This window comes from Mus musculus, chromosome Y, assembly GCF_000001635.26.
Source record: "Mus musculus strain C57BL/6J chromosome Y, GRCm38.p6 C57BL/6J".
NCBI lineage: Eukaryota > Metazoa > Chordata > Mammalia > Rodentia > Muridae > Mus > Mus musculus.
In genome coordinates this window covers 62,391,477-62,410,479 of record NC_000087.7, presented here as the reverse complement: position 1 = coordinate 62,410,479, position 19,003 = coordinate 62,391,477, and positions in this window count along the sequence as shown.

The following is a 19,003-nucleotide window of genomic DNA, read 5'->3' as shown; positions in this document are numbered from 1 at the left end:
CTCTGGTACATTCAACCTTACTGATCTCCAGGCGACTAGACTTGTCAGGGTCAGAGTGGAAACTGGATATTTTACAACCAATTATCTGGGCCACTTGCCTACCACTGGTCACCTCAGTTTCTTTACCTAAATTCCTTACTGATAATTTCCTCAGCATGCAGCCTGCCATGATTCACAGACAGGTACAACAACTGCTTCTGCCTCAGTATTAAATTCAAGTCCTTTCTCTTCTTCAGGAATGTTAATATTTGACTATATACAAATGCATTTATCTGAGAAAGAATGGCCTATGCTAACCCATCGAAGAAGACACTCTACAGTGTTGTAATTCTCGTCATCTACAAGCTAACCACCTGTCTAGGTTAACTGATTAACTATAACTCATTTCCTTTGTGTATACATTGTGTAACCTGGACTGTAATGGTGAAAAATACACCCTGGGAGATATTACCTTTTGGGTTATAATTGATTTAGATTGCTTCTTCACTGTTGAAGCAGGAACTGCTACAGAAAAACAAAATTCTATGTTATTTTTTTTGGGTTATTTGTTTTCTTTGTTTTTTAAAGATACAATTTCTCTGCATAACCCTGGCTGTCTTCAAGATCAATCTGTACAGCAGGTTTACCACAAACTCACCTGCCTTTGTCTCCCAAGTTCTGGGTTTAAAACATGCACCACCATCATCCAGCTCAGTGTGAAAGTTCTTAATTTTAGTGAGGATCAATTATTTCTCTTAGAATGAATATTTCTTCCATGAAATCTAGAACTCTTAACTCTATTAATCATACATATACTCCAATTTTCCTAAATCTTTTATTTTGTTCTTACATTAAGTCCATGCCCTTGTGAATTATTTTACATACAGTATGAAGTTGAGATTGAGTGTGAGGCTTACTCTTTTACCTATTATGTGTCACTGCTCTCGAGAGAAACAAAACATACAGCACAAATTACATATATGCATAATGTTATAAAACTATGGTGTATATATTATATATAATTTATTTTATATGTAATATATTTTATCATTTATAATATTTTGTTATATAATATACTTTAAATGTAGTTTAAATAGACTTTAAAGTGAATTACAGGGTGTGATCCAACAATAGCTGTCTACCAACTGATATTCTAAGAACATAATAGTTATTCAGTCAATGAGGTGGATTGTCTCAGGTAGTCTCCAGTGTATTATGGAATACTGAAAATGGCCTGTATTGACAGTGAAGGAATGGGCTTCCCAATGAGGGCAAACAGGCAAAGAAAACAAACTTTCTTCTTCCACGTCTTTCATATAGGTTGCAGAACATTTATATAAGTGTGTGCCAGGTTTAAGGTGACTTTTCCCACTTGAAAGATTCAGATTCAAAATGGAGCTTGCCATTTCAAAGTATTAAGAAAAAAAATCCTTTAACGTCTTGCTCAGTCAGTTGGATTTTAATTAATTCTTGATGCAGTAAAGTTCAAAACCAAGAACACTCATCACATTGTCCAATTGGCTCCCCATAATTTATTGACATTTATAGCCTTCCTTCATTGAATTGCTTGTGTATTTTGTTGAAAGTTACTTCGCAATTGGTATACATATGTCCAGACTGAGCTGTTTGACTTTTTGTTGTTATTATTTAACTCTTAAACAATTATAGATAAGCCCTCATATCTATTACACAATTTTTTCTACTTTATTCATTCTTGTTATTCTTTGCATTGTGAAGAAAGAGATGGCTCAATTCTTGAACAGTACATGTTAAACTTCCCGTTCTGTTTATAGCACCAAATATAGTTTAACAAAAAAACTGTCTAATGCCAGGCAGTGAGGGAACAGGTCTTCAATCTCAGCATTTGGGGGTTGGGGGCATAGGCAGGCGAATTTCTGAGTTTGAGGCCACCATGATCTACAGAGTGAGTTTTGGGAAAGCCAGGGGTAAACAAACAAACTTTGTCTAAAAAACAAAACAAAACAAAACAAAACAAAACAAAACAAAAAAAAAAAAAAACAAAAGATCAAAAAAACAAGAATAAAAACTTACTTGTATCTATCTCTAGGTCTTCCGGTCTCTTTAGACCCTGAATACATATCACACACACACACACACACACACACACACGCACCCTCACACGCAGAAAAACACCGTTCAGATTTTAAAATACATTATCTGACTCACTAAGAAATAAAACTACATCAGTGTTCCTGGTGCCAGAAACCTTTAATCATAATACAAATTTAGTTGAACATCAATGATTTTATACAGGAGAGAATCCTGTTTAACTGTATTGAATGTGGGAGGCCATTCCTTCAGAAATGTCACCTCATTAAGCACCAGCTGACCCACATTGCTGACCATCCCTATACATGTAACCTGTGTGAGAAAATGTTTAACAGACAATCAAGGCTTCTAAGACACCAGAACGTGTCAGAAAACAAGAATAAAAACTTACTTGTATCTCTAGGTCTTCTGGTCTCTTTGGACCCTGAATACATATCACACACACACACACACACACACACACACACACACACACACACACACACACACACACACACACACACACACACACATGCACCCTCACTTAGTCAAAAAACTCAGACAGAATTGCCAAGCTAAGTAAAATTAGCATATTGCAGGGACAGAATGTAAAGAATGTTTAAAATCTAGAAAATTTGGCAGAGTTATGTTTCATATAAAAAAAAAGATAAAATAGAATAATAAGTTGCTTCCCACTGTCTTTCATTATCTGTGTTATCCACACAATTTTTTTTTGTATTAGGAATAAAAGAAATGAGTATTTGTTTGACATTTGTATCCAACCTATGTTTTTGTTTGACATCTGTGTCCATAGCAATGTTTTCTTAGACACTATCATCTGGTTTCAGGTACCATGGACTATGATTTAATTCTTCACTTTTCTCAGAAGAGATGTAAAATGCAATTAGGGCCCTTGAAGTCAGAAAGAATTAATATTCATGGCATAGATTCAGTGGCTATAATGTTGACTGTCATACAATACCAAAACAAAGATTCAGGTAAATTTATGAACAAGATGACAAGACTGTGTCTTCCTTCAGTGTTACCATGGTAGTTGTCACTTCAGTCTCTCCCTTGACATTGTCTATTTTCATGGAAGCTTGGGGAACACAAGACCAGAAAGCCAACACAAACCTAAGAAACTTGTAAGCATTTGAAGTCCACTTACAGATCTCACTGTCCATACTAGTTATCCATCTCTGTGGAAGTAAAAGAGAGCAGTAAAGTGACTTTGATTATTTTGGCTTTTATTACACACACTGGAATTTTTAAATGATTGCATACCACTCCTGTGCCTAAAGGGATGTACAATTTGTGATTTCTTAATTTTAAATGAGTATAGCAGTTTTCTCTATAGAAAAGTTTGAGCATTAATTTATTGATAAGGTCAGTGCATGGGAGCTTCTGTACCCTCTCCAACATGGTATGCATCTGATACTCGAGGGTCTCATCCACTAGTAGTCTGGCAGAGAAAGACATGTGGCTTATACATTTGGTCCCAATTAGAAGCAGGGTAGATTGAATCCCAGGTTTATGTTGAAATAACAACTGCTTGGTCAGGAGGATACTTCTTAAGATGGCCATGTAGTCAGAGAAGTGAATCCTGGCTTGTGAGTTCATGAAAGTGAATCCTGGCTTGTGAGTTCATGAAAGACAAATTATATTTTGCTAGCTACTTTAAGCAACATAGTAGGTTCACACACCAAGACACACAGACACAGACACAAACACCAATACAAATTCACTGTAGGATCTCAGATAATAAAATTCTCCTTAATAATAATTGTTGAGATGAGTTTTCTCTAACACCAGAAAATAAACTGTCCTGGAGCTGATTTTTTTAAATTAGTTAATCAATCAACATCCCAAACCTAGTATTCCTTCTCTTCTCTGCTCCCTGACTTCTCCTCCACTTCTGCTACCCCAATCCACTCTTCCTCAATTTTTCTTCAGAAAAGAGATCTTCCATGATAACTTCTAGTTTTGGCTATTGTAGTTGCACATCAACTCATATTGATGATAGACAAGGCCTGGCAGAATTTCATTCCATTGGCTATGGAATCATTAACCATAAACTCTTTTTTGTTTCTCTTTTAATTAATTAGGTATTTTCCTCGTTTACATTTCCAATGCTATCCCAAAAGTTGCCCATACCCATCCCCCCACTCCCCTACCCACCCACTCCCCCTTTTTGGCCCTGGCGTCCCCCTGTACTGGAGCATATAAAGTTTGCAAGTCCAAAGGGCCTCTCTTTCCTGTGATGGCTCACTAGGCCATCGTTTGATACATATGCAGCTAGAGACAAGAGCTCTGGGGTACTGATTAGTTCATATTGTTGTTCCACCTATAGGGTTGCAGTTCCCTTTAGCCCCTTGGGTACTTTCTCTAGCTCCTGCATTGGGGGCCATTTGACCCATTCCAATAGGTAACTGTGAGCATCCTCTTCTGTGTTTGCTAGGCCTCAGCATAGTCTCACAAGAGACAGCTATATCTAGATCCTTTCAGCAAAATCTTGCTAGTGTATGCAATGGTGTCAGCGTTTGGAAGCTGATTATGGGATGTATCCCTGGATATGGCAATCACTAGATGCTCCATCTTTTCGTTACAGCTCCAAATTTTGTCTCTGTAACTCCTTCCATGGGTGTTTTAACTATATTACAAGTACAGCTTTACATTTTTCTCTTTAATATTTTTACATTTTCTACATCTTCCAAGCCTGGTGGACAAAGTGCTCTTTTAGTCAAATTGTACTAATTCATACCAATATTGTCCAGGGAAGTTTCTTGGTAAGCCCTTTAGAGCATCAGTTTCTTGCTTTCAGCTCTTCCTTCATCATGAGGAATAAAGTATAAACACAGTACATAGCCACAGTTTCTGTCATCGATGAGGACTTGGTCTGTGAAAGATACTATGCAGATTCTTAGCCTCTGAACTTGGCAATGGTTTACAGATGCTGATGTGAGCAAAATGAGGAACTAAAGGACAACTTTGTTAGGTCTCGGGTCTTCTTGTGCACACTGTTAACAGATAATAATATGGGGAATGAGATCTAGTTTTTTAGTGCAGAGTCATTTGTCCCTGGTCAATATTAAAAGTTTTAAACATTTCTTGAATATCATCTACTGAAATTTAATAAATTTTAAATTTAAATTATGTAATTATAACAAAAAGAAAAACAACAGCAATTAATAAATAATAATAATAATAATAATAATAATAATAATAATAATAATAATAAAAACAATAATACAGTGAGACTGATGAGCCTGCAGTGACAGGACTTGAGCGTCTATGATAGAATTTGAGTCAGGCATTGTGTACTCACACATTAATTATGAGGATCTTGCTTAATTTTGTGTACATAGAACTGGATTATCACATGGATCTTTTCCCCCTCTTAAATTCTGAGCATGTGAAGAAAAGTAATGTTTCTCTTTCTTATACAATTAAACAGATTCCATAAAAGCTTATCTTCTCCCACTTCTAAATTAGCATTTCCGTTTAATTTATTGCCATGTTGTATGCTTTAACTGTTTGGTAGTTGTCTGTTAATTTTTGATTTATCTTACATATAAAGCAAGTTTGATAAAAATTTGGTACGGAATTTTATGCATTTTATAATTGTAAAAATATTATTTCCACTCAACTCAAAGTGCTCTGTGGTTATAAATTGGCCTCTCAGTTAGTAATACACAACACAAATTCAATTCCACTTAACCCTTCTGAAAATGAACTTGCATGGTATTTTCTGATTTGAAGCTAATAAATCTATTTAACTAAACCAGAGACATTTGTGTTAGGAAGGAAACTACTACTGTCTGTTGTTTAGAAAATGGAAAAGTTACTTCTACAGTAAAAGAAAGAAAGGAGTGCCTGCCTTCAGCAATTGTGGGAAGTCTGTGTTGCATGTGCATTTTTCAGTTCAGCAGCATCTAGGGCACTCAGAATACACAGAGATTTCTTCATATGTGGTGAGAAAAACCAACTCTACAGGAATCCCAGGCAAGTGCTTCAAGCGAAGTCTTAGTCGTGCGAAAGTAGATGTAAAACCTCCCTTCTGCATGGGAGGTTTGTAGGAAACAAACAAGCTCCAAATCCTATAAATGTAGTCTCTCTGAAACTTCCAGTAGAAGGTCTATTTGTTTTTATATGATTTTATACATTTTAATGTACTTACATTAAGGGTACATGTGTTTGATTAAGTACATATGTGTGTAACTGTGCACAAACCACTGCACATGTGTAGAGATTGCAGGACATTGTGGAAGAGACAATCCTCTTCTTCTACCATGTATATTATTTCAGAGATGAAGTTCAGGTACGCGGTCTTGAGTGGCTAGTAACCTTACTTGAGTGGCTAGTGGGCCACCTCATACATTCCTTGAGCTTTAATTCTTTACATCCTCTGAAGATTGCCTGTTCATTCATCATGTCAAAACCCACAGAGACTATGAAGGTGGTCATGCTGCAAACCAGCATGAGTATAGAAAATGAAGCAACCAAGTTTAAATGAGCCATTGATATTTCTTATCATCCTATCACTCCCATAGGTCGAAGTGGTTAAAACTCTCACCCAAGGCCTTCTACTATCAGTTGCATTGAACTAAAAGTGTCTGTAGCAGTATCTGTATGCACAGCGCCTGCAAGGTCTGAAATAGAAAGAGCCCAAGCAATGAGAGGGAAGGGCGTGCATGCCACTATCTTTATCTCAGAAGTTATTTCTAGTTTGTAGCTTGGAAAGGAAAACATTCAAATTTCCACTAGGGTATCACTGGGTATGCAAACCATGCTTAAATCTAAGTCTCTAGTTCAGCATTGCCTGGCAAATGAAAATCAAACTGGATAATAATCTTGGAGGTCCTTTATATAATAAGGTATTGGCAGGGTTCTTTAAAGAATACCTTAAGGGTCCTTTGTTTATATATTATGGTTTGCAGTTTTTTTTTTGTTTTTATGGGATTTCTGAGTGTTTGTGAACATATATATCTCTGTGTCTACATGTATATTTCTTGTGCTTTTTCTTTGCCTCTTTTTTATTATGTTTGCTTTGTTCTGTTCTGGTTCATTTGTTTATTTTGTATCTTAATCTTCATTATTATTGTTATTAGTATCATTAATAGTATCATTATTATTTAGATGCCTGTTTGTATTTTAATAAAGGGAGAAAGAAAAAGTGTGAATTTGGGTGGGTCGAGAAGTGGAGAGGTTGTAGAAGGATTTGGGGGGACAGTAATCTGAATCTATTGAATGAAAAACTGTATTTTCAATGAAAAGTGTCTTCCCAGAAATTTTGATCTTACTATTAGTACAAAGGTATCAAAAACTTATTTTTTAAAGAATCATATTGTATACAGAGGAAAAAAATGAGAGCTTTTCCAACTGAGAAATATTTCATTTTGCAAGTATGGTAAGGACCCTAGAGTTAATAATCAAGAACACAGAGCACAACACAAAGCAGAAAAAAGTACAAAGCACACACAAATATACAGGCAGGAATCAATTAGTCAATTTATTGACCTTTTTAATGGAGCACAAATCCTCATCCATTCTCCATTCGGACAAAACAGATTTGCTGTTGTCTCCAATGACTTTGAGTAGGAATTCATCCAGTAACCTTTCTCATCTATTTCATTAGAGCTGACTCATCCCTGCTAAGATTCCAGGACAGGAAAAATAGACTCCATCATCCTCTTGGGTATGTGTGTTTCCAAGTTCCTTCATATATATTCTTCCTTATGCTTGGTGAACCCCTACATTAAATTATTTTTACCTACTTCATAACTATAATTTCCTACTGTTATAAATCCTAACATACATACCTGACATAAAGATAGTCTTAGACAACTCCAGATGATCACATGATTAGACAACTAAAATAGATCACATCTATCCTAGTACAGTTCTGGAAGGCAGAAAGTGTAAAAATCAAGGAGCTGGCTAGTCTTACTAGTATTTCCTGGCACTGTGAATGGCAACCTATAAGTTCTAAGTCCTTGTGACACTTTCGTGGGAGTTGTCTAGGACTATCTTTATGTCAGGTATTTATGTTAGGATTTATAACAGTAGGAAATTATAGTTATGAAGTAGGAAAAAAAATAATTCTATGTAAGGGCTCACCAAGCATGAGGAAGAATATATATGAAGGAACTGTAGCATTAGAAAGGTTGAGAACCACTCTCTGGATGCTTGAAAACAGAAAGCATAATGGAGTCATAGGCTGGTCTTGGCATCAGTCTGATATCTGCTTCAGACTAATATCTTGCTTCCTTTTGTTTCTTGTCACCATGAGGGGAATAACCTAGATAGTATAGTCAAAGGAAAAATCTGAGGACATGTTCAGAATCCATTTTGTGAAAACATGTGCTGTTGTATCATTTGGAAAGGGCTGTCTTTGGAACCAGTGCATGCACATGAGTGCTTTGGTGCTTTGCTCTTTCTTTCTTTCTTTCTTTCTTTCTTTCTTTCTTTCTTTCTTTCTTTCTTTCTTTCTTTCTTTCTTTCTTTCTTTCTTACTATCTTTCTTTCTTATTTTATTTTATTTTTTTTTTTTGAGGCAGGTTTTCTCTGTGTAGGCCTGGCTGTTGTAGAACTCATTCTGAAAACCTGGCTGGCCTTGAACTCATAAATTTGCCTGCCTCTTCCTACCAAGGCCAGGGAATAAAGGCTTGCAACACCACACCCAGCTTCTTTGATTTTTTTTATTCTGCTATTAACTTATTGTTCCCAAGGTTGTTTATTTTATTATTTTATTTTATTAGATATTTTCTATATTGACATTTTAAATGTTATCCCATTTCAAGTTTTCCCCTCTAAAAACCCAATAATATGTCCCTCCTCCCCCTACTGACCAACCTAAGCACTCCTGCTTCCCTGTCCTGCCATTACATTCCCTTACACTGAGGTATAGAGTCTCTCAGGACCAGGATCCCCTCCTCTCACTGTGTCCATCTAGTCCATCATTTGCTACATATTCGGTGGCAGCGATGGGCCCCTCACTTTGCATTATTTGGTTGGTCTTTTTTTTTAATTACATATATTTTAACTTACATTTCAAATGTTGTATTCTTTCCCAGTTTCCCACTCATCCAGAAACCCCCTATCACATCCTCTGTCCCCCTGCTTCAATGAGGGTGTTCCTTCACCTGTGCACCTTCTCCCACCTCACAGTGTGGTGGCTAACAAGTTTATATCTCTGTATCCTTATCATTCAACACCATATTGGGGATCCTGCATCTTATAGGGAAAAGATGTCCAGATTCTGAGAACTGAAGGGTACCATCCAATACATCAATCTCAAGCCACATGTGGGTACATCTTCCTAAAAAACGTGTCGTCCTGTTAATAGCTTTCAGTTGGATCTTTAAGTACCTCAGCCAAGATTGAGGTGACTGCTCCCTGCATAATCACTGCCCACTTCATTTTGGGGAGCATCTGTGCCAGGAAGTCAGGGTAGATATCCACATAGTTGATGCGGATTTCAGTGGCCTGCAGGCACAGATGGAAGTCATGCATGTCCAAGCCTTACACATTTGAGCTTAGGAGATAGTATGTGAGCAGTTTTATGTTGTCATTTTGGATTTCTGCATAGGACATATTGTCTTTCATTAATTTTGGGATTTATTTACATTTTAAATGATAGCTCCTTTCCCATTTTCCATTCAACAAATCCCCATCCCATCCACCATCTCCTCCCTTCCCTTTGAAAAAAGGCTTAGTTTGTATTATATTTCTATATTGCACTCCATCACTGAGTGAAATCAAGACAGGACACATGTAGGAGTATAGGCAGGGTACATGGAGAAAGGCTGCTTATTGGATTGCTTTCTCAGCACAGTTTTCTCAGCTTTTTTTCTTACAAAATTTGAAAGCTTTTTTTTTAACTTTTATTTTAATAACATACCCACAAACACACACACACACACACACACACACACACACACACACAAGACATAAGATCACTAAAGAACAAGCGAAATGATTGTAAAGCAATGTCCTAAATGTATTTCATTATCTCCAGTGCCACATTTATAAGTCAATTCTAGAGGCCTTATGTCTAATCATATTTGGCAAATGGATATAACCCATTATGCAGAATTTGGAAAACTAAAATATGAACATGTTTGTATCGATACTTGTTCAGGATTTATTTTTGCTTTTTTCTGCTTCTCTCCATAAAGGAAAGGTTTCTAAAAACGTAATTGATCATTGCCCACAAGCATTTAATGCAATAGGATTGCCTAAACATATCAAAACAGAAAATGGGCTATCCTATTCTAGTAAAAATTTTATTTCATTCTGTAAGGAATTTGGAATCAAACATAAAACTTGAATTCCTTATAAGCCCATGGAAACGGAATAGTTCAATGTGCTCATCACATCTTAAAGAATTGGCCTTTTATGGCAAAACAGTGGCAGTTATATCCCCCAAGGTCACCAAAGGCGCATCTTGCCTTTACTTTATTTGATCTAAATTTTTTGCAAACTGATATTAAAGGTCAGTCTGCAGCAGATCACCACTGGCATCCAGTTACTTCTAATTCTTATGCATTGATAAAATGAAAGGACACACTAACTAAGGAATGTAAGGGTCCAGATCCGATTCGAATCTGGGGAAGGAGCTCGGTTTGCGTTTTTTCATGTGAAGATGGAGCACAGAGGCTGCCCAAGAGATTAATTTGTTAGCTGAACACAGATCCTGAATCATCTTATAAGTATCACTCTGAGAACTAAAATTCCTCTTTTGCATAGAATTTAGTTGGGGACTCAGCCTCCCAGAAAAGCTGTTTTCTTGCTACTCTCAGAGCTTTGCAATTTGCAACTGAATAAAGTATCTGGACTTCCCCAAAAGAAGCTTTGCATTGCTACTTTCTCATTGTCTGGGTCTCTTTTTCTTAAGCAGGTCAATCAACATCCTCCAATCAGACTGCAGGGGGAGTGCATCCCTGCAAACAAAGGCTTAAGGTGGCAACTGCTATTTTCATTCTAAAGACATTCTACCATGCATTTTGGCTTTAGGTCTGATTTGAAAAATAGGTTTATTAGAAGGGCTAGGAAGGCAGATATTTCAAATATTAGAAGAGATTGGTTTTTATTCTGATAGATGGTCTTAGTCCCTTTGCTGGTCTCTGGCTCTCCATCCTTGCTGTTATTGCAAGCTCCCCTAATTTCCTCAGGCTGTTGGAATAACAGAGATGAGGAGGATGACCTCCAGCTCCTAATATAGCCTAAAAGCCACAAATTGTGATGTTACCAGTGGTATAATTCTTGTTGAGGCCTTGCTAAATCTGCTGTTGGCAATACTCCTTTAGGAGATGCACAGTACTGAGAACTGTGCATACTGATTCGTGATGATATGAATACAGTATGGGTACAGCTTCGGTGCAGATATTTACTGTATAATATCATGGGTATTCCGTGTTCTTTGTCTAATATCCACGTAGCAGTGAGTGCATACCATGTGTGTTCTTGTCTTAGGGAGAGATGTTCCAAATGTATCTGTTAAATCCATTTGGTCCATGACTTCTATAAGTTTCACAGTGTCTCTGAGTTGAATGGTAGGGATATAAAGTAGGGAAAGAATTTGTTCAACCCATATTACATGAAAAAAATTAAATTAATATATACTTTTTTTAATCCAAAAAGCATGCCTATAGACCCATCTAATGTAGGGAGATTCTATTTGATGTTTCCTCTTCGTAGGTGACTCTAGATTTTCACAAGTTGGCATAAGATTACTAGCACACTCAGATTAACATAAACACATTTTCAGTCATGTCTAAAACCATTATACCAATCGACCGAGATATTCTCTGTACATTCCATGGGCTAAATGTCAGAAACATGTGTGTTTTACAGTGTGTCTCAGCTTTAAAGTGTAAATCCTGAAAGGAGGGCCATGGTCAACTTCCTACTTCCTGCTTCTAGGCCACTATTTGCTGCTCTGTGGCACTACAAAGGCTTCTTCGTTAATCAGGTACCACTGTGCCATAGATATCTTGAAGTGACAGAGTGTACAAGCATCCATGGGACCTAGATGCTGATGAGAACACTCTTACACCATCTCCTGCCTTCACAACATACTTATTAAGATGGTGAAATATTGGGAAAGTCATGGTAGAACAAATTCTTTAAAGCCCAGTGCTGTTCTCAACAGTCATCTCCTGATTTTCTATATGGACCTCATATGTTACACTTTGAAGTCAACCCACAATCTCATGTTTCTTGTGCAAGTCATTAGAGTGTCAATTAAATCTAGACTTTGGGAATATATCAATAAGTCTGCATTATCTTCATATTCCCTGCCCTTAAATATGGTAGCCTTGCCAAGAATAGATGTCTCACCATTCTCACTGACAGTTTACCTGGTAAATAGATAGTTGAGAAAAAGACATTCTTCTAAGGCCCAAATAGCCTAGTTAATCAGTATATGAGAAGCAGGGCTGACATCACTCAGCACAAAAGCTAAAGAGAGTCTCTTGTTTTGTGGAGAACTGAGAGAACAGCAGGGACAGGGGCCTTAATGATAGTCAGTCCAGACCTGGAGGCTGGGTCTAACAGCATCCAAAGGAATACAGGCCAATTTCCTCCAGCTTCCTGGAGGAGCACTGTTTCTCTTCAAAATGTGACAGGGATGGCACCCACAAGGGGGAAGAATGCAGTGTGTTCTAGACTTATTTTGAGCCATCAGGGTAATGATCCTCCCACATTTCCCTTGCTATTACAAATGATCAACCTCAATAGGGGTCATGTAAGCTCTGCTGACACCAGAATCTCTAATTGCAAAACCCTTACAGGAAAGACCAGTTTTCCTCCACTCTAAGGATAATAAGCAAGGATTGGGCTCATATGGCTAAGCATTTTCTGACTAGCTTTGAGAGAACAGCGTGGTCCAAGGCCCAGATTTCAGATTTGGTGATTACTGACAGTTTAAAAAGTAAGTACCTGTAACGTTTGCTCTGTGGTACTGAAAAATATTGTCCCCAAATGTATGAACACAAAACGGTGAGCATGTAGCCTAAGGAGCAACATTTCCCTGATTTAACACCAGGCACTTGGCATTCATTCTATACACAGAAATACCCCCCGAGTCTCCAGACCACCCTCCTCAACTGTACATTACAAGCATTACAAGTTTTTGTTATAGCCCATAAGATACAAGTCTTCAAGAAAACACAATCAGACACAAGGCAGAAACAAGAACTCATGTATTGATCAAATTGCATTATCAATAAAAAAATGTCAGCAATGGGTTGACATTGCTTAGTGTCTGCATAAAATTGGTATAAATGGACCTAAAAGTTCTGTAACAGTTCATGAGTACAAGAAAAACAAGATTATAATTTCTTAGTAATAAAGAGAGAAACACTTTCTGTTAAAGTATTCAAAACCCTGTCTAAGGTAGATTTGTCACTCAATGGTAGTATTTGATTTGTAACTTCAAAAGCTGACCCGTCCAGCAGGTCCAGTTATTCGAGGGTCTCGACAGGACTTTCTCCTAAGAAATAAATGGGGTGTAGAGAGAGATGAGGATATTGTGCGAACAAGGATATGGAAATGTTCTGAATTACATCAGGTCCCCAATGTATTAGCCATGACCAAGGTTTAAATGCACAAGCAAAAGGGGAAGTGCCTTTCAGCAGGAGAAATGGGGTAGAAGCAATGCACCTCAGCAGGAGGGATGGGACAGCAGGGTGGGGGGGAGAGGAAGTACTTCTCAGCAGGAAGGAAGGGGCAGCGGAAATTTTTCTTTTGGTGACTACTGGTGGAAGCAGGAACTTGGCGTTATCAGGGTACATCTTTAGGTCAGGACATCCAGCACTGACTTAGGGTTGGAACAATCTGTAGTTGTTCTCAGAGCAGTGAGTCTGTGGCCTGCTTTTGACCCTCTTTTCTTATGGGGGCGGGGGAGGTGGAGAGACCCAATTCAGAGATCAGGACAATAGCATTGCAGTAATAGCTCCCAACAAAAAGCATAGATGCACTCCCCACCACCAGAAAATTAAAAAAAAAAACAATACAAAACAAAACAAAAACAAACAAACAAACAAGCAAGCAAACAAAGCAAAAGATACTCCAATGCAGTGTATCTGCTTTGTTGTGAGTAAATCCACAAACATGAATGGATAGCAACACAGGAAGGAATTATGCACAGCAAGGCACACACACACACACACACACACACACACACACACACACACACACAAAAGTAAAAAGAAACAGTCCAGTCAAGAAGCTATTGAAGAGAGTCCTTTAAAATTTATGATAAAGAAGATGAAGTGTATTTCTTCACAGTTGATGATTTCTGGTGGAGGGCAAGGAAGATTCATTTTTAGAGCTTGTGTTTGATATTTTCTAGGTTCTTCTTTTTATACTCCAAAACACTAGATAGGACAGAAATAAAGGTAGAGAGAGGAATTAGAAAATCTCTGAATCTAATTTTTTTCCTAGTGCTTTTTCTTTAACTATGGATATGAAAAAACCACAAGCAACTTGCTTAACCAACCACCAAACACCAGACAAAATGTACTAGCTTTGACACTCAATCTTGTGCAAAGTAATGCAGCAGGAGTTTTTCACTAATGTATGTTGTATGTAAATATAGTATTCCACCAAACTTAGTAACTCTGTATTCCATACTTCCTGCATTCAGCTGTTCACTATTTTAATATTAGTCATACCTATTCCATGCTGTGCCATGTGTTTTGATGCAATTAAGTTTCATCTGGGGACCTCATATGAAATGCAAATATTGTGTGTAAATCTTCCTTAGTGTTACTTCATAAACATGTTTCATCTATGGAGTAACAGTATTAATGCTTTCTGTTTGAAGTACACTTTCAGTGTGCATAAGTAGATACTCCACTTTAGTATTTTATGATACACTAAATATAACATATAGTGTATACTTAGAAGATGAATCCAGTAAAGGATTTTTAAAATGTTGTGTGAGGGCTTTGTGATTAAAAAAAAAAGTGTTCTCAATAGTATTGGCTGAGATTCTGCAGTCTTGTGTGTGCTCTTTTCTAATGAATCATAATTAACGTTTATGCTGAGACTCGGGGAGGCAGGCTTATCAGTAGAAAGAAAGCCATTATCTTGGAATCTCTCATTTTATAAGTACTCCTATAAGTATATAAATGTCTGGGTGGCCAATTAGACAGAAACCATGTCTTGGTATACTTGTTGCAATCTGATAGCTTTGTCGTAACCAATCACCCCACCTCTCAGGACTTGAATTAATGTAACTTCCTAAAATGTCCAAGAATTACAAAGACACACACCAGGTACATGCACACCACAAATTCTGACTCATTCTCTGATTCTGAATCTTCCTATGACTGTCCTTGTGACTCTGCCTCTCCTTCTTTTTCTGCCTCTACATTCTCTACCTCAGCCTGTATCTGAACCTCTGCCTCTGCACCTTCCTATGCCTTTGATTGTCCCACTGCTACTTATTAGTGCTGAGATAACATACAGGTTAGTTTAGTTTTAGAATTGATCTACTGTGGAATTGGTTTTCTATGAACATTAAGTTGCCTCTCTACCTTGTACTAAAACCATTTGATTGAATTTGAATCTTCAGTATAATGAGAGATGTAACCCAAATTCATAGGGCAACAATGTCTAGGTAACTGTCTGGCATTGAACAGTCACTCCACTGTTCTGAACAAACTGTTTGTAACCAGTAGTTTAAGCACAGGCAGATAGCATAAGTGTAAGTATGCAAGCCTGTCTTGATTTCAATGTGATAAAGATCGGGGCCCAAAACTACAAAAGGAGGTAATGGTTTCTTTCTGTTTACAAGTCTCAGCTTGTAAATTGCATGACCTAGGAAAGTCAGGACAGAACTTGATTCAGAGCTGGTAAGTAGAGGCAGAAACTGAAGCAGAGACTATGGAAGAACTCTGGATTACTTTCCTCCAAGTCATAGGTATGCGAGGTCCTAGGGGATGCAAAACAGAAAAGAAAGAAAAAATAAGTACCAAACATATCACAATGGTTGACCTACATGCATACTTTAAAGTCTGCTCTTGATAATATTTGTGTTCATTTGGAAATCAAGTTCTACATGACAATTGGTAAACAGCATACTTTTCATTATTTCTATTGGATGGACATTTTTACCTGAAGCAGTGTATTTGTTGGATGTGAACATTCCTGGACTACATGGAGGTCCTAAGTTAGCTTGTATAAGGTCCCCTGGAACAGGACTTACATGTGGCTGTGACACACAGGATGATCACTGGGAATTGAATCCCAGACCCTCTGCAAGAGCAGCCAATGATCTTATACTCTGAGTCATGTAAAGTTCTCCACATTTCTGGAGAGAGAAGGAAGGTGTAGGAAGAGAACATTACTCAAAATGTCCAAATTCATCTAAGAATAAATTAATGCTTGCAAGGGTCTGTCAAGATACACAACAAAAACAAGAAAAAATTAGAAGGTGTGTAAAAATTGAAAAGAATGTTTGTTTCTGCTCTGTTGTGTGTTCTGACCAGGACTAAATGAACACACTAAATGAAGCTGCACTGAGAAGCATAAAGAAGGGAGGTACCACACTCTGACATGTACTAAGGTTGTTTCAACTGTATTTATGTAATCCTTCAGGGGCTTCTTGTCAAAAATAAACCCCCTTTATCAAATCCCCAACAGTAAATTCTGTGTGTCTCAATTGGAGACTGGGCAGAAGATATGTGAGATGCACCAGGAATGATTAAACTTTATGTTCTCTTGCTCAGAAACCATTTTCAGGGATCCTATGAAATCTAAATGTCAGCTCCAGACTGCAGAGTATCAGGTTTTTCTTGGCCAATTCAAAATTAGAGCCAATATCTAAAAAGATGACTTATCTGTTACACAAATTTGCTGCTACCAAATAGGAGGTGGCTATGATTCCCAACACCAACACTGTGGATCTCTCTCTCTCTCTCTCTCTCTCTCTCTCTCTCTCTCTCTCTCTCTCTCTGTCTCACTCTCTGTTTCTGTCTGATTGTGTCTGTGTGTGTTTCTGTGTGTGTCTGTCTGTTTCTGTGAGTCTGAATGTGATTGAGTGTGTGTGTTATTATAATGTAGCCCATTCTTAAAATAAGAAAGGCACTTTCACTTTGTGTTTTTTTTTTCTTTCCATTTTGGCCAAATTGTATTGATTAGCACTGGCTGGCCTCAAATTGGCTATGTATGTATGGCTTTCTTAGAAGTCAAAAGAGATATGATTTCATAAGACCCATAGTCCTCTGGTTAAAAGCAGGAATCACTGTGATAGGCTTCCATTTTGTAATATTATAAGGTTTGAACTATATGAAGGTATGTAAATAGTCTTCAAAATTAATTCCTAGGTGCCAGGGAATGGGGGCAAACACACATTTAATCCCAGGACTTATTATGCTGAGGCAGGAAAATCTCTAAATTCCTTGTCAGTCTCGTCTATAGAGCAAATTCCAGTTCAGCCAAAGATATTCCATGGAATGCAGCCTGGAAAAAAAAAACTTGAAATGAATAAACTTCATAGTTAAGTAATGAATAATTAAAAAAAAAAAACGCTGCGAAAGACGAGTGAAATATGCAATTATCTAGACATATACCAAATCCATAAGATAAACCATCTAAACAGCACCTTAACACCTTAAGAAATAGAACCAATCATGATAATCTCCCACCAAAACAACCCTGGGACTAGATGGCTGTAGTGCAGAATTCTATCAGACCATCAAAGAAGAACTAATACCAATTCTCATGAAAGTGTTCCACAAATTAGAAACAGAAGTAACACTACCCAATTCATTCTATGAAGCCACTGTTACACTTCATATTCTCCTGTGGAGATGGAATGGTCACTGCCTAATGAGGAACTGGTCACTTCTTCCTTTCATACAGGACTTTGTTTGAGATTATTTTTTGCTTCTACCATGGTTAATAATACAAATAGATTTTAAATACAGTTTTAACATATATGAATTTTAGCTTTAGAAAATATCATGTATATTTAACAGGCTTTTAACAATCATAACTTATATTCACAACATAAAAGCAAAAGAAGTTACAACCTATTTAATTAATGAGAGAAAATTGGAGACTATTCTAACCAAATTGAACCAGGAGGAAAATAAGAACTGTACTGAAAAACTGATTTTTAGTAATAAAAATAACAAAAATAATGATAATAATAATAATAATAATAATAAAAATAATAATGAAATACATTAGAAATTAAAAAAAATGAATACATATATTTTGCTAGTTTAAGTAAAAAATACTAATGAATAATAAGAAATATGTTCACCTGATTTCGAAATCCCAATCCTCTCATTCTATGAAAATTTTGGTTGGAATTTGAAAGATTAGCTTTGTGAATAGTTGTCCAGGAAATTGACAGATGCCCTTAGGTTATGTTGCTTTCAGTTGTTATGGATACAATGCCTCAATTACACTCCTTTCTGTGGCTTGCAATTCTAGGTCCTCAGTCTGCCACTGCCTCCACCTCCACCTCCATTTCCGCCTCTGCTCTACCTCTGCCTCCTCCTTCTTCCCCCTTTCCTTGTCCATATCCCTGTCCCTGTCCTAGTCCCTCTCCCTGTCCCTGTCTTTCTCCCTGTCCCTGTCCCTGTCCCTGTCCTTCTCTCTCTCCCTCTCCATCTCCCTCTCCCTCTAGCCTCCCCACTAGCACACAGATAACCCTCAGATTATTTCAGTTTTAGTACTGATCTACTCTAGAATTTTTTTCCTTCATGTCTACTTCCTTCCTAGCTTGTTTAAAACTATTTAATTCAATTTGAATCTTCCACATAATAAGAAATTTATTCAAAATTCATAGGCCAACTATTGCTAAGTAAGGGTCTGGTGTTCATCAACCACTCCACTCTTCTAAAGGAAGTGTTTTGTAATCAGAATTTTAAGCACAGGCAGATATCTTTAGTGTTAGTGTAAAATTCTGTCTTGTGTTCAATGTGATAAAGATCAGGACCAAAACTGTTGGAAA